Here is a 23,186-nt window from a genome sequence, read left to right as displayed (position 1 = left end):
CTTAGCCCGTGACTCAGGTTTGCTTTAGGATGGTTTCTGCCTGTCCAAGGGCAGGCAGAAGGTGACAAGCAGCAGAGGCGTGTAATGGCAGAGCACTCCTGCAGCACAGTTCTGGATAATTTTAGTAGCGTTCAACACTTGCATCGGTGGCAGCTGAACACAACCCATTCTACACCGGGGGAACTTAACAACCCGGAAAAGTGCAAACTGCAGTTCTTTACCACTCATGGACTGTGCGGTCCGGTGGGGCTGGAGAGCGGTGCCATTGCAGCACGTTGCTTTGGGAAGGTCCGGTGATGGGGGAACGTGTAAAGGTACAACTAAGGCTACCAGAAGAGTCGCAGCTGGGGAACAGGACAGTCCCTGCTCCGAGCCTACATGCTCTTGTAGCTGCTTTTGCCCTGCCAGAAGTGCCAGTATGCTTCAGCCCAGGGATCTAAACCTGCAGAAAACTAAGCAATTCCACAAAAAAATTCCCGTGCTGGCAGGTCTCGGCGCTCCCATTGCCACAGCGCGGTCGAGAGCGTGGGGTGGAAACCGCCTGGAGAAAGGTGCGCGTGGGAGACGTGGCCTCCGCGGGGCTGCCGAGCGACGGGAGCGCCCGGTGACGCTTTCCCGTGCCGTGTGCCTTCGCACCGTGCTCCGGCGTGAGCAGAGGGGGAGAGGGATGAGGGCAGGACTGGAGTTTCGAAACTCGGTGGTACAACCCTGGCGGTGCAAACGGATGTGGTAACCATGAACCCAGGAGTCAAGGCAGAGGGGGGATTCCTGGCCAAGTGGCTTTAAAGAGAGATTTGGGGATCTGTTTCTCCAGTTGCTTGAATTTGACTCTGTTTAGCATATTCCCCTTCATCCAAGAGAAGGAGGGGGCTTGCCAGGTACGGGATCAGTATCTTGCATGGGGAAAACACTGAATAATTTCGAGACTGGGGGAGGGGGGAAGTGATGACCTGAGGTTTTCCTGCCTACAAAATATCCTAGAAGACCAAGGAATTCAAGTCAAAGCATAACTGCATCAAAACTATGTGTCTAACAGGGGATATATAATCCATTCATTTAAAGCACGGGATGCACCTAGTAAAAACGTGGTGTTACGCATGCATCTGTAGGGGTGAAAGGGGCCCCGTTTCTCTCCTTCCGCAGGCTGCATTCAGTAACAGAAGATGACGTTTCATAACTTTTTTTCTAAACCATCCAACCTTTCCATTTCTTTAATCACTGTGCAATTTCCTTTCAGGTTTTTTAGAGGACTACTGTGAGACCACCCAGTCCTATATTCGTATTTGATGGCATTACACGGAATAATTGAAGCCCCTCTCGCACCAGCCGGCAGGAGGGCGAGAAGGGGGCAGCGGTGGCCCGGCCCGGCCCGGGAAAGCCCATGCTGCAGCTGAGCGAGGCTGGCGGGGGGAGGCTTCGCTCTGCGTTAGAGCCGCAGAGCAGAGCCAGCAGCCGTCAGCCGGAGACCAGAGAGGAGTTTTCTAAAGCTACACTCAGAGGCGCTGTGCCTTGCTGGAGCCCGCTTCCCCGGGACTAAGTAAGTAATTTATTATCTGAGCGTTTTGGGGTTTTCTTGTCCGAGGTGGTGACGTGCCCCAGGTGAGGAAGAACAGCCTGATACGAATATGCCCCAGGGAACCAGCAGCCCCAGAGTGAATGGGGACAGCTAACGAAACAGAGCGGATGAGACTGCAGGCTGACTGTTGGAAATGATTTAAAAAAAAAAATGCATATTCTTAATTCTGCTAAGGTTAATTTTCCAGTCCATGTACGCTGGTGAGGGTTGAGGGTGCTTTGCCCTTGTGTCAAGCAGGGCCCTAGTGAAGGCAGGAGCATCCCACAGTGACTCCCGGGAAGGCTGCAGGTCCCTCGGGCCACTGTGCCGCCAACAGCAGCTGCAACCCGGGCTCCCCATGCGTGGGAACGCATTCTCCTCCAGCCTCCCTTGGTGCGTTGGGTTGTGTGCAGGACTTGAGCAGAAAATTTGGGTCTCTAGGCCTGAATGCTGCAAGTGCTAAATTCAGGAGCCCAAAGCAGGAAAGAGCACTTCCAGTATAAATACAGTGAATATTTATATTTCTCTGTTTAAAAAAAAAGAGGTGAAGGACAAAACCACTACAGAACCAAGGACAGTCGCAGTCTCTGAGGGGAATATAGCAGGATATATAGCATTCTATTACAAATAATTTATAAATATGTATTTGTAAGTTTTTAATATATAGTGTATTTCATATTTCCTGTATGGTATATATTATATACATTAGAGATAACCTATCTCTAAGTTTTTTATATATATCTCTATATATATTGCACTACGTACATACGTACACGTGTGTGTGAGGTACATAGGACTCCGCTTTATTCCGCGTTACCTGCTCTCCTCCCGCCCGCCTGCTGAGCGGACCGGGCACCGACCTTTCCGAAACGCTCTTCCGGCTGGTGCCGGGGGCCGCCGCCGGGCTGTGCGGGGCCGCCGCCGGGCCGGTGCCGCGGGCCGCCGCCGGGCCGGTGCCGCGGGCCGCCGCCGCGCCGTAGCGGAGCAGGAGCGCGGGAGGCGGCAGCCGCCGCGGGGCCCCGCGGGGCCGGGCTGGGCGCCGCCGGCGAGGCACCAGCTCCGCCTTGTGCCCGCGGGTGGCACCTTCCTCCGGGCCGCGCTGCGGCCTGGGCGCTCCTTGCCTGTGCCAGCAAACCGTCTGCCTGGTCGAGGAGGTCTGTCACCTAAGTGTCGGGAGGAGCACAGTCCTCTTCAGTACGTTTTGTCATTTTGCTGGTGGTCTCGGGCACCAAGGCTGCGCGGTTCAACGTGCTGCTTTTACACTTCATCTCCTGAGTCTACAGAAAATGCAAGATACGGAACTGAAATGTTTGGAACAAAGAAACTTTGCTGAAAAAAAAGGGGGGGGGGGCTACAGCAGATCAACTTGCTGCTTCAAGGAGCAGAAAAACTGAACTCATTCTGCGTAGCTGGGAGAAATTTCGCAGGTCCAGAAAGGAGGTTTCTCCCTTTTCGTCAGCAGCGAAGCCCCGAGGAACCTCTGGGGGCCGCTGCGGCTCGCTCCCTTTCCCCTTTGCGGGAGCGGGCGTTTATGGCTCGAGTCAGATGGCTGGAAAACGGGACCTTTGCTTCACCCGCATAAAGCGGCAGGGAAAAGTCCGTGGTGGCCGAGGGCCCGTGGCTGCAGCTGTGCTGTGTCCCCAGTTCACTTGCGAAGTGAATTACGAAGCACAAAGGCCCTTTAGGCTTCATTTTTATCTCCCTTCTGTGTAATAATGAAGAGGAGGAAACTTCTGCTGAAACCAAGCTGAAGCCAAGGCGAAGTCTGGACTGTGAGAGAAAGGCAAAGGGCTCAGCAGGTCTCCGTCACTCCGCTGAGGCCAGAGGTGGCACCGTGTCCTCCTCCTCTCCACCCCACCACGCTGCTGTGCCCGTTAGGGGCTCGCCCTGTCCGGCATCAGCAGAAATCAAAAGCTCTTTGGGGTCGTGCTCTTTGCTTGGCCGCTTTTGTCCTGCGTGCTGTGGAAACCAGACACTCTTTTCTCCTGCGGATCCCGCGTAGTGCCCGAGCCTCGTGCCTCAGCCGCTGGTGGGCAGGGATGCCTGCCACATCGTATCCGGAGCCGTGCACCCTGCGCGTGCCGATGGGAGAGCTCGGGAGGCCCTGAGCGGGGCTCCGGGCTGGACGGGGACCCCTAGGCCCACCGAGCTTCAAACCATCACCAGGGCCCAGCAGGCGAGGTGAGCGGTTTGAGGCCCCCCCACCTCCTGGGCGGGTTATCCGAGACCTCCACCAGCGCCACCTGCTTCTCCCCGCTCCTTCCCTCCTGCGAAAGGCGTCACCTGGCCTGGCAGCCACGAGCACGCACAAGCTCGTGCAATGACCCAGGTTACTGGCTGTCAGGTGGACGTGTGCTTGGTTGTATCTTCCACCAGTGTGCTGCCCTGGGGCCCCCTGCACTGATTTCTCCTGCAGGGGATTCAGGGCTCATCTCTCCTGCCTGCCTGAAGGGCCAGGAGCCCGGCACTGCTCCGCTCGGGGGAAGGCTTTTGCTGGGCAGGCTACCTCAGAGTTTTACTGCGTCTGTGGAAATTTAACAGAATGCCGAACAACAGGGCCCAGAGCTTCTGCACCTATCCAGTTTGGGAAAAAATCTATAGAAGGTGCAAGAGGAGTATAATGGTCAGTTTTGCAACCGGATTACTCTGTTCATTAGTTTTCCTTGCATGCCTGGTGCACACAGTTTAAAAATGATCCTGCAAACATTTTGTGTATCTTCTTCTGGTGTCTATGGATGAAAGTTTCCAATATACTGGACTTCATCTCCTATCCCAACCTAATTCCTCTCGTTAGATGTTTGTCTAGTCTGTTCTTACTGATCTTCTTGACAGTGATTTCCATAGCTTCCAGTCCTGCATTATCCTGTTTAAAGATGGATAGGTAAGTACCTCCACAACTCTTTCATTGTAGTCTTCAGTGCAGCTTGGACCTTCTTTTCTGTGTTCCAGAGGGAAGACTGGGGCTGAACTGTGTGCACTGAGTAGCTCTTCTCGGGTGGGATGGGAAGCTGTGTCAGGAGACCCACTGCCTGCTGATGGCACCCTGTACTCACCAGCCTCAGAGAGGTAGGGTCTTAGAGATGAGCTGCTTTTCAGGAAGGAAGGACAGGCCAGGAGATGCACCCAGAGAGTGGCACAGCCTGGAGGGTGACCAGCGCCAGAGGCAGGAGGGCTGTTTTCCAAGGATCGATGCTGGCAGCACTGGTGGTTTCTCCATCTGTGGGACCGTAGTGGTGGGCACTTGTCCTTGCAGCCAACACGCATGCGGTAGGGCTGGGCTAAGGCTGTGACACTGAACGTAGCAAGCACACCAGACTGGTTCCCAGACACCAGAGACAGTGCTGGTGGCCTCTGCGGGCTGAGTCAGGCTCTGCAACCTCTGCGTGGCTCAGGCCAGCCCGCACAGACATGCCGAGCACGAAGAGGCCGTCACCAGGCAGGCGGTGCCTTAGAGAAGAGCTTGTGTGCAGCACCGACAGCGGGCTGGACGCTCCTCACCGGAGCAGCACCCGATGGTGAGCTGGGGGTTGAGCAATGCTCCTTCCTTCAAAGAGTCAGGGCTTTACCCTGTGCCTGCTTACACAGCGGCGATTATTGCCCTGTTTTCCCATTTTGGGGCTATCTAATCCTCTGGGTTTTCTTTGGTGCTCTCCGAGCACATCCAGGCCAGCTGTGACAGCCGACAGTGCCGGGTCAGCATACGCACTTGCCCCGCACAAACTTCTGCAGGTTTGTGTTCATCTCTTTGCTTCCCCACAGCAACCCGGTCTGCACCGCCAGCAGCTGCCCTGCGGCTGATGCCCCCGCCGGGGCTTCGTGGTGGCTCGCCTCCCCAGCGGGCCCGGGTCCGCAGCGCGTGGCCTGCCCGAAGCGCGTGTGCGGGCCAGGTCTGAGCCTCGTGCAGTGTGTTTTCCCTCTGACTGCTCCGTGGTCACGGACCGCCGTCATCTGCAAGGGCTTCTCTGGCACCGGCTCAGCTCGGCTGTGTCCGGTGCTGGTGCCAGGGACCTTTCTGATGCTGTGACAGCAGGCGCCCAAGCTCTCTCCCCGGCTGAGAGTGCCGCAGTGCAGGCGGGAAGCCTTCTTGCTAGGTCGTGCTCGGGAACCCCGAGTTCATAGCTCCGGAGGTCGCTTTCCCAGGCAGCAGCAACACGAGGGGGCAGCAAGCCCGCGGCGGCACCGTGCAGGGAAGCAGCGATCTGCCTGCGCAGGGCGCCCGGCCGCGGCGCGTCCCCCGTGGCACCCGCGTCTCACCTTCTCTCCAGTAGGTTTCATGCGAGGTGCATCAGGACCTCTCCCTTGCATTCAGGGGGGTGAAACCCAGGATTTCCTTCCTTCCTGGAAGATGCCTGCTTCAGGGAGCAGCTCATATCGGGCGCCAGGGACTGCGCGAAGCGGAGGATATAGCAGCAGGAGCTTTCCAAGGATGCAGTGCGATGCACTGAGATTACCCGAGTGCACAACCTTGGCTTCAGCTCCTGGCTGGGAGGAGTAAGATGTGTTTTCATTCAGCTGAGTGCTAAATATTCAGTGGATTTTCTCACAGTGCAAAATTTGTTTAACCCTGTCCCGCTAGGCTCTGTGTTGCCTGTCTGGTCTGTTGCTTTAAAACCCCTTCAGCCAAATACGTGATTGAATGAAAAAAATGATGAGAGATAACAAAAATGCCTTCTAAAACTGCTGCTCAGAGCTTCGCGGTATGTGCTCGGCTGGTTACGTGTCCGTTCAGCCGCTCCACCACGAGTCCGTGTGTGTGGCCAGCCTGGGCTTTCAGAAGGTTTTGGACCTCTCAACGTTCTCAGTGTCAAGCTTCTGAGACATTTCAGATGACCTTCATTTTTAGGAAAAGCTGCTCATTTTCAGTGCCATATCTCAGGCTGTTCCCAAATCTTTAGTATCTCCTTGAAAATAGGTGTCAGAGGTGTTACCCTTCCCTTGAAGTGTAACAGTATTTCTATATAGCAATTAAATGTATCAAGCATAGCAATAAGTGGTTTCTGTTCCCATGTAGTGGGTTTCATTGAATGTGGAAGGTGCAGCTGATCAACCCAGAATTAAAAATTCAGTTAGATGGTCTCTTATGTCCAGGTGTGAGAGGGTGTTTAGAAGAAAAAAGAAGCATGTCAGGTAGGGGTCAGTGCATGGGTCTTCTGGTCATGGTCACTAGGCAGGAGACAGTGACCCTGCCGCTGAACTCCTCAGCCTCTTCTTTCAACAGGCTCCTCTGAATACTGTTTTATTCCTCTGAATACTGAATTATTATGCTGCTCTTCTAATGTTTAATTCTCATTATTTGAAAGAGGTTTTGAGAGGTTTCTATCTCCCATGAAGCACTTGCATTAATATTCCTGTTCAGGATCTCAGTTTTGCTGTTGATTACTGGCAAGGACAGATCTAGTTTCTGTTAGTGTGACTTAATATTCTTTAAGAGAGCTGAAAGCTTTCTTTTCCCGTATCGCCCTCCAGGCACTGGCAGCCTGGCTATGCTGGGAGGTGATTAGGTTTGTAAATTTGTTCCTGCATACGCTCTGTGACACCATTCGTTTTCTCATCTCTCCTGTGCAGCTGAAATTATGACAACCTCACTTCTTTAATTGGGATCATCTCGAGCTGCATCTCAACATCAGATGAAGCCTTCACTGAGCAGGCAGGAGTGGGCAGTGTTTTCAGCTGTCACGCTTGATAAAAAATTGATTCCCATCTTCCAAAGCTTGTGCATTGGACTTGAAGTGCCCTGACAACTGACTGGTGGCAGGAAAAATCCTGTGCTCTAAGTGAAGCTCCTGTTCGTACAGCTTGGATTCAGCATGTCCATATAGACCAAAAAAAAAAGGGGGGGGGGGGAGAGAGAGGGAGAGAGATCCGTTCCTGGCCTTGCCCTGGGCTTGGTCCTTGCGGTGTGCTGCCACTCGGCTGGGGGTGCGCCCCACGCTTGCCCCGCATGGCCCGGCCCCCTCCTCTGCCCCCGCCTCTTTTCCAAAGGATTTGGTTAAAATTAAGTGAAATGCGCTGTTTCCAGGCTGCTGAAGCCCTCTTTGTGCATTGCTCACCTCTACCTCGCTCACCGGCTGCTACAAGCCCCAGTTTTGTTTCCTTTCCCACCCTCCCCTGCTGTAACGCCGCCGGGCACTGCAGCCCCCCGGCCAGGGACGGCCGCGCTGCGTCGTCTCTTCCTTCTCTCTGAGGCTGGCAGCCTGCGTGGCCGAGGGGACCGAAGGGCTCTGCACGGCCCCGTGCAGGTCTGGGTCGGCGCTAGGCTCGGTGCCGGCAGCGACGGCCGCGCCGTGCTGGCAGGGGCTCGTGAAACTTCCTTCTCCGGCTCGGTAGCCTGGTGCACGAACACCTCCGGCTCTGCCTGTTCAGCTGCTTGTGTCCTTCAGCTGCGTGCCGAGACTGGGGTTACAAAGGAAACTAAGCCGCTGCTCCTTCTGGAGGATTGCCTCCCTGTTCCACCTTCGTGGCTCCCGCTGGCCTCCTGGGTTTGCAAGCGAAATTGCAGTATGTTGGCCCTTCACAGCCTGGTAACTGTAAAGATATCTAAGCAGTATTATTCCCATGTTTCTCTTTGAATCTGAAAAGTTGCTGGTATGTTGTTAGGACAGAAGAGTTTTTCTGTATTTTTGTTTTTGCTTGAATTGGCTTGAAATTGCCTGGGGATTCTGAATTAAAACAAACAAAAGATTATATCCAAGGAAGCTCCCAGGACAACGCAAAAAATGCAACTGTAACAGTGAAGTTAGTACAAACAAAACATGATTTGGCCATCCCAGCAACTGGAAATTTTGGTTTGGGGCTGGCAGTGGATCTGAATAAGCGGATTTAGGTTGTGTTCATCTCCCTCCCTCCTTTTTTGGTCACGTTATATTGAAACCTCTTCAGAGGGTGACCACACGTATTAGGAACAGCACAAACAGCAGGCCTGCTTTCATAAAGCACAACTAAACAGACACCAGCAGTGACCACTGGGCTAGGGTGAGGGATGAGGTAGATGAGAGTTATGAACTGCTATCTTGCGTATCTAACAACGCTGATGTTAGATGTCCCAGGGACTTCCATGAGCGTTGGGTAAGATGGTTCTTATGGGGGCTTGTGCATCTTCCTGCCAGACAAACCTGTGTTTAACAGTATAGGTGCACTTTCTAGAAGCAAGTTAAGCACTTGGGAGATAAGTATCAAGTCATCTCTGGCACCATCAAAATTGTCTCAGTGGATCAAGTGTCTAATGTGCTCAGCTCCTGGACCACAGCGCGGTCTGCAGGAGCCTCCAATCCCCGGCTCCTACAGCCACAAGGGTCCTGGTGACTTTGCCACCAGGCTCAGAGACCAGTGGTCTGACAAGACATGGTGGGATATGATTAGAGGCTTGCTGTAAATTTTACTACCGTTTTTCATCTTGATTTAATTCAGAGCTACTTGAAATCATGGAGGGAGTATCTGATTTTAGAAATGTCTTGTACTGATGTTAACCAGATACTCTTTTTAGATGGGAAAATCATCCTATGTTACAAGAAATTTTGCAAATGTTAGTTTTTCTGCAAATCAGAATGACACTAAACTTCAAGAAGTGGAAGTTGTTTTGGCTGCCTCTAATTCTAGTTCTTTAACAGTCTGCTTGAATTTCTGCATTACCCAATTCCGTAGTACACAGCCTAACAGTGTAAGCAAGAGTTGGGCTATGTGAAGCCTGGGATTTTACATTACAGGAAGGCAAAACTTTTACTTCTTGTAGCTTTTCTGATGGAGCAATTGTGTTAGAGGATCCCTTATTTAAAAGTTTTATTGTTCCAGTCTGGTAATGATTGCTGTTGTTTTTGCAGGCTCCAAGTGATGACAGCCCAGATGCCTCCCCAACGTTTCACTTCTTCCTGTGTCAGTGTGTTGGCTTTGCTTGCATTAATCAACACCGAGGGCTTTCTCTCTCCTGCTCTGCTTGACATGTAACCGAGTTGTGGACAAGTCCTGTCTTGCATAGTGCTGGCATGTGATACACAATCTCTGCGTTTCGCAAAACCCGTAGATGTCTCAGGGTGCCTCTAGCTCAACGAGGTTACATTCACTCTGCAGTTCGCTAACGGCAGTACGATGTGGGCTTGATGCAGGGTTCCTTAATGGCCTTACTGTTTCTTTTACGCCTTGTATCATGTTTCTTTGGAGAGCCAAGTGTTTGACAGGAGCGAATGGGCCTGCTCCACGCTCAGCTCTCCTGCTAGTCTGTCACTCGTGTTATGGATTTAAAAATCCTTAAGATAGGAATTCTTATGAAAATTTTGGCCATGGCATCCAGTATCATGATTCCAGCGTTCCTGGTTTTAGTTTGAGATAATTAACATGTTGTCACAGGATCAGTGCGGGCTGGAGGCACGCGGGCACGTGAAACGTGGTGGCCCGGCAGGCAAGCTGGGACCACTGCTGAGCAGGCGCTAGGTGCCCCGGGGACCGGAAAGGCGGTTTTGTGCGAAAGGACCAGAAGCCACCTCCGTGTGCCCAGGTACACGGATCGCTGAGATTTGTACCGAAGAAGGCGCTCGCTCCTTCTCTTGGTGCGAACGCGCTGCTAGCACGGCCAGCTCCGCCGAATCCGGCCGGGGGAGCGCAGCGTGAACAGACCCAGTGGAAGTGAACTCTGCCCGGGAGGCAGTCGGATGTGGTAGCTGCGAACAATTAGCTCCTCGGAGTCGGATTTCTGGGTGGGAGCTGCTTAGTCACGGGCTGACGTCAGCCCGCTCGGATGCAGCGCTGACGGCTTCCAGACGGCCAGTGTCACGGCACAGCCTCCGGCCTCCGCTCCCCAGCGGCTGCGCGGGTCGCTTGCACAAGCAGGGTTACTTAAGCTCACAAGCCATGCGGGAAGTAACGTCCCCAAGAAAATCTTACATGCGTTTGGCCAAAGGGAAGAAAGGAAAAAAAGGGGAGGGACAGAGGGGAAGGGAAGGCAGGAAGGATGGGTAACCTGTAAAATATTTCTCTCTAACGTCTTGCAGATTCACAGCACTTGCACCAGTTGTCCGGCTGCTGGTTTTATTTTAGCTCTTTGATTGCTGAGAACGTTTCTTGATGCATTTGAAAGTTGTGGATGATTTCCATTCCCTTCCACTGACTCGTGCAGCCTGTGGTCAGCCAGGTGACATTTGCAACATCTCGTTCCCAAGCTAGGGAAGCAAGCAAGTTTTTGAGTGTGGAGGCTGCAGCGCTGTCCTGGAGCCATGCTATTGCAGCTCTGGGCAGCAATACACCTCTAAAGTTTGCTGTAGTTGGATAGTGTAGAATTTAGCGAAAACAGAAAAAGTGGTATTTTTCCAGGCTTAACTCAAGATTTTCTCAATTCTAGTGTAACTTTGAGATTTGACTGATTGTTCTGTTTTCCACATCCCGCCGTGGCTTTAAAGGCAGGAGCAGTCACAAGTATCAGACTGTTATCAAAACCTGTTTTTGAGCTGTTTGTGAAGGGAGCTGTACTGACAATGAAAATACTTGTGAAGGCAAAGCCGGGGCTGCGTGCAGCCTTTTTGCATCACTTCTCTTCTTTCTGCATCAAGCACAGAGATCTTGGGCCTTCAAGTGGCAGGTGAAGATGGAAGCTGGTGGCAGGCATCAGCAGCAGCTTACACATCAGCCGTGGTACGTGGAAGATGATGGTCCTCCTGGATACTTGTCTATGTCTCTCTTGCTATTTTGAGCAGAATTTGACTGGGAGTAAAACTATCATGGTTTTGATTTAATGTGCAGTTCCTGCTTGGAGAGTGATTATTTCGAGAGCATTTTTTCTGTATGTTTTTCCTTTGTGTTTTATCTTTCTTGACCTACTTGCAAAAATGCATGTTGGCAGCTTCAGCCTAGCCATCTATTATCATTAATATTCTGGCATATGTTTTTACTTTATGTGGGATTGCCTAGTGTTGCTGATGATAATGGGAAAGGAGATGTTCTGGGTATACAGCACCCACTTTTAACATATAGCATATATACAGCACCTTGGCCAATTTTTAAAAGTCAAAGCAATCACACGTTGTATGTTCTAAAAGCCACTTGTCTATAATCTTAAATAGGAATAATAATGATAATAAATCTGCTAATGCAAGGGATGTGTGGGAGAAACAAGCCTCCTTCAAAAATTCCTCTGAGGCTTTGCATGCCAAGACTGAAGTGAATTTTTATAATGGAAAGCCATTTCTCACAGTGGTGGGTAGCAGGCCCAGCTGTAATATGTCAGAGCCAAGTACGAATTCAGGCTCAAATGCAGAGCGACTCCATGCTACATCCCTTTGTGAAGCATGTGGGAGGAAGCACAATAACTTAATAAATTGAGCACTGGATGTAATGTCCTATATCTTCCTCTTTAAGCACAGCTGGGTCCGTTTCACTCAAGCGGAAGGAGCTCCAGGACCTCAGTCTGGCCCCCGCTGCTGACAAGTCAGTCAGAAGCGATGTTGCAGTGGCCTCTTATCAGTTTGCATTTGGCCAGGCTGAAGGGTTGTTATTACAGCCACATCTTCCCAAAACCAAGAGAGAATTTAAAACAAAATACAGTGAAGGCAGAGCATCTTACTCCATGAGATCGTAGTGTCTTTAGTCCAGCCCTGCTGTTAGAAGGGTAGCAACTGAAAATCTTCATTTTGCTGTAAAAGACTGCAACACACTAGCTTACTCCAAAGGGACAACAGATTAAAACCTGGTTACCTGTGTGGGACACGAGGTCTCAGTTTTGTAAGAGAAATTTAATACCTTGAAACCATACCTTGCATGCATGGACGTGTAGTTCAAAGAAGGAGCATCTGAACGGGCGGCGTTGCGCAACCTGCACTGGGATCGCAGTAACTCGGGGGACGCTGCGTAGGCTACACAAAATTGATTAGGCTGTCACAGTTGCAGCCATGTGGTTACGGTTGAGAAGGTGCTCTCATTCCAAGTCTAGCTCTCAGGAGCTTCCAACTTTTCAAGAAAATTACTCTGTAGAGTGTAATTTCTCATGCTTAATCTTAGCCTAATGGTGTGTAGTAGGCTTGGGTTTTGCAAGTTGGATGAAAGTCAATTCATCGGAGCTGAAAAACTCAGTCAATCAGATGAGGCTGGTTGAGCTGTTTTCTCTGTTTCCTCGTGCTTTATAGACATTCCGATGGTGGAGATTGCTAGCATTAGGGCTGATGTGAACTAAACCTCTCCACCAAGTAGGAAAATGGTATTGTTCCCATTTTACTCAAACGGAGATGAAAATAAAGAGATTTCATACGCCTGTCCAACATCACAGCGAGAATCCCTTTAACAGAAACCAGACCTCTCGTCTCTTAATATTGTGCGTTAACTGTAATAACATCCTTCTTCCCTAACCCTCCTTTCATACACCTAATAACTCTGCACTAATAGTTTGTGTTCATTGTGCATTGCCTTGATCAATGAGTTCTCCGAACAACAGCCAATTCACCGGCTACTGTTTAGTAGTTATGAGCTGATTTAACATGAATTTGAGAGTGTGACATGATTTTACACCTGAATAAGCATCCGAAGGTCTGAACTCTGTGTCTAACACGTAAAATAATAAAAAAAAATCCCCTATTTTTGTTCTGAAGGAAGGATGGGAACACGTACGAAGAGGATGAATGCAGAGGTATGACACAAATGCAAATAGTAGTGGTCTAAGGTACTCAATACCGTGTCTCTGCTTTCTTACGCCATTAGCATCACTCCCTGTGATGGTTACCATCACTCTCTAGGCTTTAAAGTTCCTCTTTTTTTCTGAGGGATGTTGAGACTGTGATGTTGCCTTTAATTTGTAGTGCGGGGGTATGAGTGTGAGTAGGCCGTGATTGGAGATTGGTCAGTAATGGAGCAGGAAGGAAGGAAGTTTCGGTGTCAGTAGGAGGAGAAGGGGATTTGGGATTCCTCCATTGTTCGCTTGGAGGAATGATGAGCTGTTTAGTGCATCTTTTTTCCATCTAAAATAGGAGTTGGAAGCCTGTTAGACTACAGTTAAAGCACCTCTTGGTGAATTCCAGCATTCACACGCAGCAGTGCATCTGAGAGGGATGTGAGTGGTGGATCAGAAACAACCCATGAATATTTTTATCTCCATTGTCATTATGTGTTTATATGCATTAGTGGAACTGTTTCTATTTTTCTTTCCTTCTCTTGTAGGTGGTGATTATTGCAGGCTGATGGAAGGTTCTTTGGAGTAGATGGTTCTACATTGGTAGGAGTATTTGTTGTGCTTGAAAATTTAATCCTAACCACATTTATGTGTTTTGTTCCTTTTTCTAGACCAGAGGTGCTTGCTACAGCTGCATACAGGCCACTTGTTTAGATACTAGGGAGGTATACCCTAAAATGTCTTCACCATGCTCATCTTCTGCATGTAGTGTAGGTCACTAGATAATGTATCGTTGGTTTTAGGTGCTGCCTTTCAGAACTTGTGCAACTGCACTAGACTGTCCTTTTCCTTCAGGCATCCTGGTGCTAAGGAAGCCCCGTGTCCATCAGCGGGTGCTCTCCTCAGTGTGCAGGCTGGGAGGGCTGGTGCTTGGGCTCATACCTGCAAGTGGGGAAAAAACAAGATGCTGATTTAGCAGTTGGGAATAGTGGGGCTGTTCCCAGTCACATTGCCCTGGTAGAGTTGTGTTGCACTGCTGGTTCTGAAAGGTGTTATGCCGAGTGGTTTTACTTGTTGTTTGCAATAATTTTCTCTCGGCAGTTACAGATTTCTGCACTTACTATATTATAGTCTTTTGCTCTGGGCTGCATTCTGAGAAAAGCTAGGACATACTTGGTGCCTTTGGTAGATGTTATGCCTGGAAGGTGGCCCGGTGCTGTAAGAAATGTTGCTGACTGAGTAATGGAAGCCAGGAATAAAATTTTTATGATAGAGTTCCAGTTAAAAATATGGGAGTACAGAGTACCTCATTCGGTTTCAAAGTGTCGTAGTCTGTGCCATCATAAAACCAAAAGAAAGGTGGATCCAGAGTACTGCTGTTCTCAGGAGACTGCTGGTTGTATAAACAATAATTGAATTAGGAGTTTCCAGTGACAGCCTAGAATGACACCTTCTGTCTTCCCTGTTCAGAACGTAAGCTCTGCAGAGGAGGGACTGCCTGACTGCCAGCTAGGACAGCAGAGGACAGCACTGCCGGCTCGATATTTGCCAAGAGACGAGGCATGGGAGGACTCTTTCTAACGGACATAGTTTTAGATCAAATGTTTTGCTCTAGTTTCTGTGTCTATATTTGCCTAAATCTCTTCCATATGTGTTTCTCAGTGTGATAAGATCTCAATGGCACAACCTCAGCAACAACAATTGAATTTAGCCCATCATCATCATCTTTAAAAAGCCTCCCCTGTCAGCAGCAGTCAGCAGTTCTTCCTTGCAGGGCTGGAAAGCTCCCTGGGAGAGCTGCCTGCAGCACTCTGCTCCACGGGGATCGTCCTCAAGCAGCAAAGCTGTAACGATGCCATCCACGAGAGCGAACAATTGAGAACGTGTGATGGAAAAGTCAAGTGGGATATGGTTGCTCATTTTAAACCCTCATCTGGGTCATCTAAAAAGTCAAATGTTTGTACAAGGTAAACAAATACCATACCTCTTAGCCTGCATTTGCAGGATGTGATAGTTGTTATCCCCAGAATGACAGTCTGACAGTTATGAAATGCATAGCAACTTACTCCTAAGCTCTTGGTTTGACCTAGAAGAGGAACAATTTCCATCCGCTTGCATTCCTAATTTGGGAATAGTATGTAGAGGCAGCTTCTGTTGCTGCTCTTAGGCACAAGGATTTTGCAGGGAGAGTGAGCTGATGGACAGAGCACAGTCCTGTGATCACAGACATTTCCGTAGAGGATTTCCTATGTGCACGGTTTGAGATGTAACATTGTGAAGTATGGACAAACTCAAAGAAGGATAAATATCCACTAGGAGTTACAGGGACCTAGGTGGTAAAGGCAATGGCTAGATAGCATTTGGAAATTCTTTCCATTTTTTTTTTCTTTTTAATGACTCTATGACACCGATACCTGGCTTTTAAAGTTGGCCTGTGGAGAAGCCAAATTTATTTGGAATTTGCTATAGGGGAGCTTAATGCCTAAATCACCTAGGCCCCAATGTGGTTCTGTGAGTTTGAATTCTCTGGGGCGAGAACTGCTTCTTCTGTTAAAAATTTGTAAAGTACTTGTTCTAGTAGGGCTCTGATGTGCTGGTGCTATTGCTATGCAAAGGATGAATATCGGAATTTTATTGTCTAGTTCTGAACAGGTGTAAACTTGCTATTTTATCACCACTACTGAAATACTCTTAGAATGTCATTAAGTAAAAGACAGGTCTGTCTGCACAATTTTATTTTTATTGTGTTTGTTCATTGAATCTAACCTATGAACAATGGTGAACTTCAAACTTTGTTGTGGAAATGATGACGTTCTTTGTCTTGTGCTTTTCTAAACTGAGCAATCTGAAGTGGGTATCTAGAGGTATAAGATCCCCTATAAATTGATATGACTCCTAACTTTGTAAGACTTGCAAATTAATTTCCTTGTTTTCTGTGTGAACAAAGGATCGTAGGAACCCACAAACACAGTCAGAATCCTCTCCATCCAGTTCGTTACACGGTTTGGCTTGACTGCAAGGATGTTCTGTGCGCGTTTGGCAAAAGAGGGTGCAAACCTGTATCTGGGCCCACTATTTCTGGCAAAAAACTGAAGTTTTTCGTCTTTTTTCACCATGAATATTCTTAGAGCTTATTTTGATTTATTAACCTTGAGGGCCTCTGGGGAAGAGCAGAGAGCCTAGGCCCGCGAGGCGCGGGGCACGGTGCCCCGGAGCAGCGCTGCCCGGGCACAGCCCGCCCCGGGGCTCGGCAGGACGCTGTGTTACAGGCACGGCCACGTCTCTGGCGGTGTTGCGGACTGACCGAAAGAGAACAGACGGCTTCCAGGAGGTGGGACTCCACGCGGCTTCATCAAGTTGTCCTGGAGATCACCTCTTCCAGCGCGCGTTGGGAGTGCGTGGTGACTTAGCATCAGTCTAGATAGCCATCGCCACTCGGCCCGTGGAGGTGTTTAGGCTGGGCAGGCTGAACAGAAAGACAGACTCTGCCCCCCGAAACCGTACGCTGAGAGCATCTCCTCCGAAAACAACAACATTTCAAGATGAATAATGCTGTTAACATTTTTCTACTGAGCTTCACAGTCTGTGTGGCGAGGCTGTAGTCTGGGTCATTATACCTCCCTTCCTATTACTCACAGAGTTACTGACTAATTCACACATTTTTGGCCAACATTTTTCAAACTTGGCTGCCTAAAAGAGGGCATCTTTAATGAGAATGGCTGGGTTTCAGAAGTTGCTGGGGAATCACTGTTGCCAAGCAAAGTCAAATTCACAATTGTTGGCCTAAATTTTCTTCACGAATACAAACCCTGTAAGCATTGTAATTGTAATCAGGATTAAAAAATGCTCAGTTGCAATGGAGCTTATTTGAACACGTTTCAAATAGTATGAATTGACAGGAGGAAGTGAAGGGCAGTAAGGATGTATGACATGACTGTTTCCTAGCATATTATTGAGCTGTTTCGACAGCGCGGATTGCAGAGCTTCATATAACTCTGGCAACTGCTGCTGTCAGTGCAACGTGCGCAGTAAATGTCTGAGAATGTATCTGCAGTATGTTATTAGTGGTTCTTTTGCTAGCTGGGTGTTGGAAAGGGAAACTCATGGAAACAATAAATGAAGCCAATAAACAGCCTTGTATACAACAAACTTCTAAACGCTCCGTTTCATAAGAAATAGCAGTGGTCCGGGGCCAAGACCATAAACGCCCATCGCGGAGCGCTTCTCTTGACGCTGACAATGACCAGATGTTTAGTCAAATCCTATTAACCTCAGTTTCACAAGTTCAGGCTTTTCCTGTGTCCAAATCAAAACTCGCTGGAGTGATGGAGGGCCTTCTTGGGACGGAGGGGGCTTTCGATCAGGGCTTGAGCTGCTTTCAAACCTCTGGGATTGTTCGTACAAATATTTCAAAAACTCCTTCAGCAGTTCTTACTGTGTTTTGAGTGTTGTTCACTTCTGAGCTTCGAAAATGCATCAAATTTAGTCACTTGTAAAAATTAGATGTTCAGATTGACACTGAAGTAAAACCTAGGGAGGGGAAAAGGTAGAACTGAAAAAAATTGTGAAAAACTTAGTTCTTCAGACATTAGCCAATGTCTTTATGTGCTGACTTGAAGAATATTCGTTTTGGCTCTTCATGCTCTTTCCCAAAGCATATTTTATAACTAGGCTTTTGATTTAGTGATGATATGCTGTGGCTTTCAAGTATCAGTCTTTACACCTCTATTCAGCTGGAGGATCCTAGACTTTCGATGGCGTCAGAGATACGTGGGAAGGCAGTATGGTGTAAGGATAGGAGGCTGGGTATTTCAAAGCATACTGTTTTTTGGTTTGCATATATTGCCATAGCAGCTGTTAAGAAAACTGGTGTGCTAGTGGAAGAGTCACCTCTTGGTACCGAGGATAGGTTTTTCCTGTTTTACTCCATTATCCCCATGTGACTCTATCTTAAGGAATCCAATTTTATCGTGAAAGCTGTCTTCAGGCTGAGCTCCATGAGACTGCTAGTGAAGTTCAGAGATGTAGTCTCATGGTCTGTCCTTCTCTAGTGGAAAACCATGGAGCCAGTGGGAAGGAGTACTGCGGAGCTGGTTCAGAGGCAATCCTGGGCCCCGGGGACAATCGGTTTGGGATACAGGTAAGTTTTTTCTGAAAACCCCTTTTCACTCCAGCAATTCTTTAGCTGTGGGTGTCTAATCTAGAGGAAACAGCTCTGAAGGAGGATCTTTACCAAAATTTGGATTCATTAGTATCTGATCTATCTAATGGTATTTGGATCAAGACCAAAGAGGTCTAGACCTGGTACCGGTGTTGAATTTCATGCCTTGCTTATTTCCTGGTCAGCATGTAGCAGCACAGTACAATCGGCTTGGGACTCAGAGCCCACTAGGGAAATTTGTCATTTAATCCATAAATGTAGGCTGTCTGTCAAATTTATTCTGTTTTCACCTATCCAGTGGTGCGTTCTGTGGCCTCTTTAAAGTGATAATATAGTTTCATGTCCCTTTGACAATTGTCCAATATGTACGTGCCTCCTAGACCTGCACAGTGAAAACCCAGGATATTTTAGTGCAAAACATCAGTGCATGAATTGTTCCAATGATAATTTGCCTAATTTACATATCCTTCCATAAAATCTTCAAGTATTTACACATTATTCTACCCTGTATCCTGCCCACCACACTTGCATCTTCTGCTCCTTATCAGAGCACTGCTTAGAAAAACCAATGGAAGGCTTTTCTCTAGTGTCTGCAAGCTTACTGGAATTATCCTGTGTTCCCCTTTCCATTTACGGAGTCCAGCTTTATGAAAATAACTTGACCCCTAAGATACCACACATACACACCAAACAGCGCCTTAAATTACTTCCTTTACCACTAGGCTCTGATGATTTTGGGGTCATGAAGTGTGTGCCTTCTTGAACCAGCATGTATTTTCCAGAATTGGAATCTTTGTGGCTTCAAGTCGGCTTTTGAAGCTGGAGAACAGTATCCAGAAACTTGAACTGTGAAGTGAATGATCGAGCCCTTGACTGTCCCCTGTGCTTCTTTATAGAGATGAGCACAATGAAGCTGGCCAAAGTCATGGGAAAGGCCAAGAAAAGGCTGGGCACATGAATAAATAGTTGCCTGTTAGAGAAACTTGGGGTGAAGATCTTTGTGGTGGAAAATGAATCATGGACTTGTAGGCTACCCAGTGTTCTTGTCTAAGAAAATAAACAATTTGTTGCCAACCTGGACAAATGACTACTTTGTGAGCTGGACTTCTTCCAGCCAGTAATGACAGCATGTCTCATCCCAGGCTATTATGAAAAAATCCTGTATTCTCCTAATAGTCTGTCTGCTCATCTTCTAAGAACAGAAATGATAGTAAAAGCTTTGTAACTTTTTTCCCCCCAATATCTGATGTAACAGTACCAGCCTTGATGATTTGCACCAGTACATCCTAAACTCAGACTCTAGACCATGTTAGGATGAGACATTAGTTTTGCTCTTGACTGCTTTCAGGCACAGTTTGTGTGTGAGAGCAGAAGGAAAGTGGGGTTTGAGAGTACTTTTTCCTCCTCTCGCCTGGGTGCACACGTGCTCCCCCATCCCCACTGTAGGTTGATGTATGAGCTACTGTCATACCTAGGTCTCCATTTCTGTCCGTGTTTCTTCCCTAAGATGAGGGATCTCTGTCTTGGCACTGACTGTAAAAAATTAGGAAACATTGGTGTTTTTATAGCTTGGTATTGCATGGAGGCTCGGGCTTGACCACTGTGCCAAGAGAGGACAGCCCGTCCTTCCTTTCTCTGTTTAAAATCAGCTGATTTGAACGGTATCACAGATTAAGGCTCTGTGGGTGTTTAAAATTTCAGCATGATTGATCACCTCTGGGAGAGAGGCAGATGGTACCGCCACGAGTTCCAGATCATTTCAGTCCTGTGTCTCCAGGGAAAACTTTACAGACCAAGCTGAGGGGAGGGTGCTCTTAATTTAATTTTTTTCTAAACAATGTAAGATTTCAAATGAAACCCTCTTGGCTCATAAACAGTAACTCCACAAATTGATTCAGTTTAAAATAAACTGATTGAGCCTCCTTAGGAATGGGCCAGACTGAAGAGCCCTAGTTCAGAGACCCCGGAGGCTTTGGGGGGAGGTTTGGAGCATGACCAGGCTGCGCGGCGCGGCCTCACTCGCCTGTCCCTCCGCTGGCCCCAGCATGGAGCTGATGTCTGCTCCCAACCGTGGCCTCTTGGAGGGGGCAGGAAGGCGATGTCGGGGCCGGCCTGCCATTTTGCGCTGCAGCTCCCGTCCGGGCTCCACCACCGTGAACCCACCTGAGGTTTTTCCTGGCTTAGACATGCCCTGCTGCCCGAAGTCTCCAAGCATTTCAGGGGATGCTCAGGGAGTCCTGCCCCTCCAGCAAGGTGCCCAGGCACTGGGGCAGAAGCATTGGGGTTGACATCCCTGTGGGGATCTACCTGCTTTCAGCCTTTTGAGCCCTAGGATAGGAGCTGAACCGTGTCTCCTGACTCACTCCAACTATACCGGCGGTTGTAGTGGACCCCATAACTCCGTAATTGCAGTGCTCATCAGCTTTGCTAAAGAGGTTAACTTCTCCATTAGTGTCTGTTGTCTGAGAGGTATGAGAATTTATTAGCAAAAGTCATTTCTATCTCTTTGCCTTTTGGCATAGTATTTAATAATTTTCAGCAAGTTTGCACTGCTCAAGTCAACCCTCTCTTAATTTTAGGCAAGTTCCCATGTGAGCATCAGTTGTGTCGCAGAGCAGTTAGATGCATGTGTTTTTGAAGCCTTACAAAGTTGGGAGTTGCATCAGTTTATAGGAGGTCTTTCGGTGTCTGGTTCAGGGTCTGAAATGGGAAAAAGCTGCAGTTTCACAATCCACGAGTCACAGTCTGCAGTTCAGAGGGCAGGCTAGGAAACCTTCCCCGTTATACTCTGGCTTTAATTCCTGAACTGCTAACTGTATGTACACTGAACGAGCTTATTAGCTTTTCAAATGCAGTTTCTGGGCTTTACAGTGATGTAAAGATTTTCCTGAAGCCAGTTGGCATCAATGTGTCGCAGTGAAAGCCCATGCCGTGTCACTCTTGCTTGAAGTGTACTCCCAGCCTGTCAAAACATCAGCTTTGTGCCTTTTTGTGCTGCCTGGCTTGACTTCTGCAATTAGTTAAAGGTTATTGTACATTTAAAATGCTGCTTGCTTTGGCAGTATCTGCAGTCCCTTAAGGCAAAGATGCCTGTTTATTGTTATAACACCATCTAAGCACAACCCAAAAAAGTCCCTGTAGAAAAGAACATTTCAGTGAAGCAGTCTTTTCCTCTCTTTTCTTTTTCTTTTTTTCTTTCTTTTTTTTTAAGAAATTGTTGGCTGGTCCCTAAAACTTTAAATGCTGTTGGAAACTAAGAGTAAGGCTATCTTTTTATTTTCTTCCTAAATCCTGTTTTAGCATTTTTGTTATTCTACTCTCATCCAGTTGTATCTTACTAGTGCTGATAAAAAGCTCTTAGATTTTGTCTTCTCGCTCTCTGGAGAGGCGAGCTGAACTCACAGAAATCGATGGGAAATTTCTCACTGTCTTAGAGAGCCTGTACTCTGACCCTGGAAATTTAGTTAGGAGGCTGGTGGGTGGTGGGAACAGGAGGATGAAAGCAGGTCAGCTCATGTCTCCGCAGCTACCCAGTTTGGGGGCCATTCCTTCCAGTTATTCCTCCTTAGCAGCTGGACTGTCCGCTGGGGAATACTGATCAGGGGAAAAGGAGGGATGTGCAGCTCTGGAGGCAATATCTATGCGGGTATGCATGGTTTTGGTGGCTTTCGCACCCCCTTCTCCCAGCTGGAATCCGCGTTTCCCGGTGCTGCAGGAGCAGAGCGCGGCCTCGCCGACGCCGAGCGCGGCGCCGGGTGCAGGCTGATGCTGACGCCGAGCGCGGCGCCGGGTGCAGGCTGATGCCGACGCCAAGCACGGCGCCGAGTGCAGGCTGATGCCGACGCCGAGCGCAGCACCGGGTGCAGGCTTGCCGACGCTGAGCGCGGTGCCGGGTGCAGGCTGATGCCGACGCCGAGCGCGGCGCTGAGTGCAGGCTGATGCCGACGCCGAGCGCAGCACCGGGTGCAGGCTGATTTTCCCTCCTGGTGCCGTCCCGCTGCAAGGATGCAACTTGCAGTCTCTGCACAGCGCTGTGCAGCAGTGTCTATCCCTGAAACAGTCACCCACACGGGCAGCTTTTGGGGGTGCAAAACAGCATCTGCTGCACCCGGTGGTGCCTGCCTGCCCCAAGCACCCATGCCGCCGCCGCCAGGAGCTGTGCCACAGCTGACCTCGAGCTGAACGGCCACCGCGCTCCTCCTCACGTGAGCCTCCCGGTCTGCCACGGAAGTGCCAACTACCTCAAAACTACAGGGACGGGGTCCGCAACACTAGGCTCCAACACGCTTTTCATCCAGCTTGCTGGAAACGCCATCTGGGGAGGAAGGAAGCTTCCTGAGCACGTTACAGCTTACCTGATCCCGCCGGGGTAGTTTATCGCTACCGGTGGCTTTAACTCTGTGAGCGTTTTTGTTCTGATGGAGAGCAGTCGTGGCACCTGGCCGTGCAGGCCTGTTTGCCAATGAACTGTGCCAGCGGCGTAATGGCCTTGGAAAATTATTAAATAGTTCTGATTCGTGTTTGTTCAGTTCTGTTTGAAGTAATCTGGATAGATCCTGTCTTTTGTACGATGGTGATAAGTGAACTTGAGTTGCTTTTTCTCTCACCTCTAAACAAAGGACTTATTTGGAGTGAAGAAACCAGAATAATCCGTTCACCAAGGTCTCTCCATCTCTGCTTGTGGAAGCCTCCACGTCCCGTCCCACTCTCCCAGTCTGACCATCTGCTAAACATGTGCATAAGCTTTGCCTTTGTCTCTTGCTCACCCCCTTTTAATCTGCTAGACAGCACCGAATCCTCTGCTGTAACTTTGCATGTAGGCAGGCAGGGTGCTGTGCAGTATTCATTCATTAGCTCTTCCTTTTTTTTTTTTTTTTTTTTTTTTTTTT

At 48.9% G+C, this 23,186-nt stretch overlaps 1 long non-coding RNA gene across 1 annotated transcript in view; it reads left to right on the top strand.

The window, feature by feature from the left end:
* Positions 1–23,186, top strand: part of LOC146599401 (uncharacterized) — a 27,492-nt gene continuing 4,306 nt past the window's right edge. The window contains exons 1-2 of the long non-coding RNA XR_014895016.1: positions 1–551; positions 1,238–1,537. This is a non-coding gene — a long non-coding RNA (uncharacterized LOC146599401). The remainder of the gene's footprint in view (positions 552–1,237; positions 1,538–23,186) is intronic.

This window comes from Rhea americana, unplaced genomic scaffold (assembly GCF_003343005.1).
Source record: "Rhea americana isolate MKP2758 unplaced genomic scaffold, rheAme1 scaffold_14, whole genome shotgun sequence".
Classification (NCBI taxonomy): domain Eukaryota; kingdom Metazoa; phylum Chordata; class Aves; order Rheiformes; family Rheidae; genus Rhea; species Rhea americana.
The sequence above is the reverse complement of the archived record's forward strand: the minus strand, read 5'-3'. Positions and strand labels throughout refer to the sequence as shown.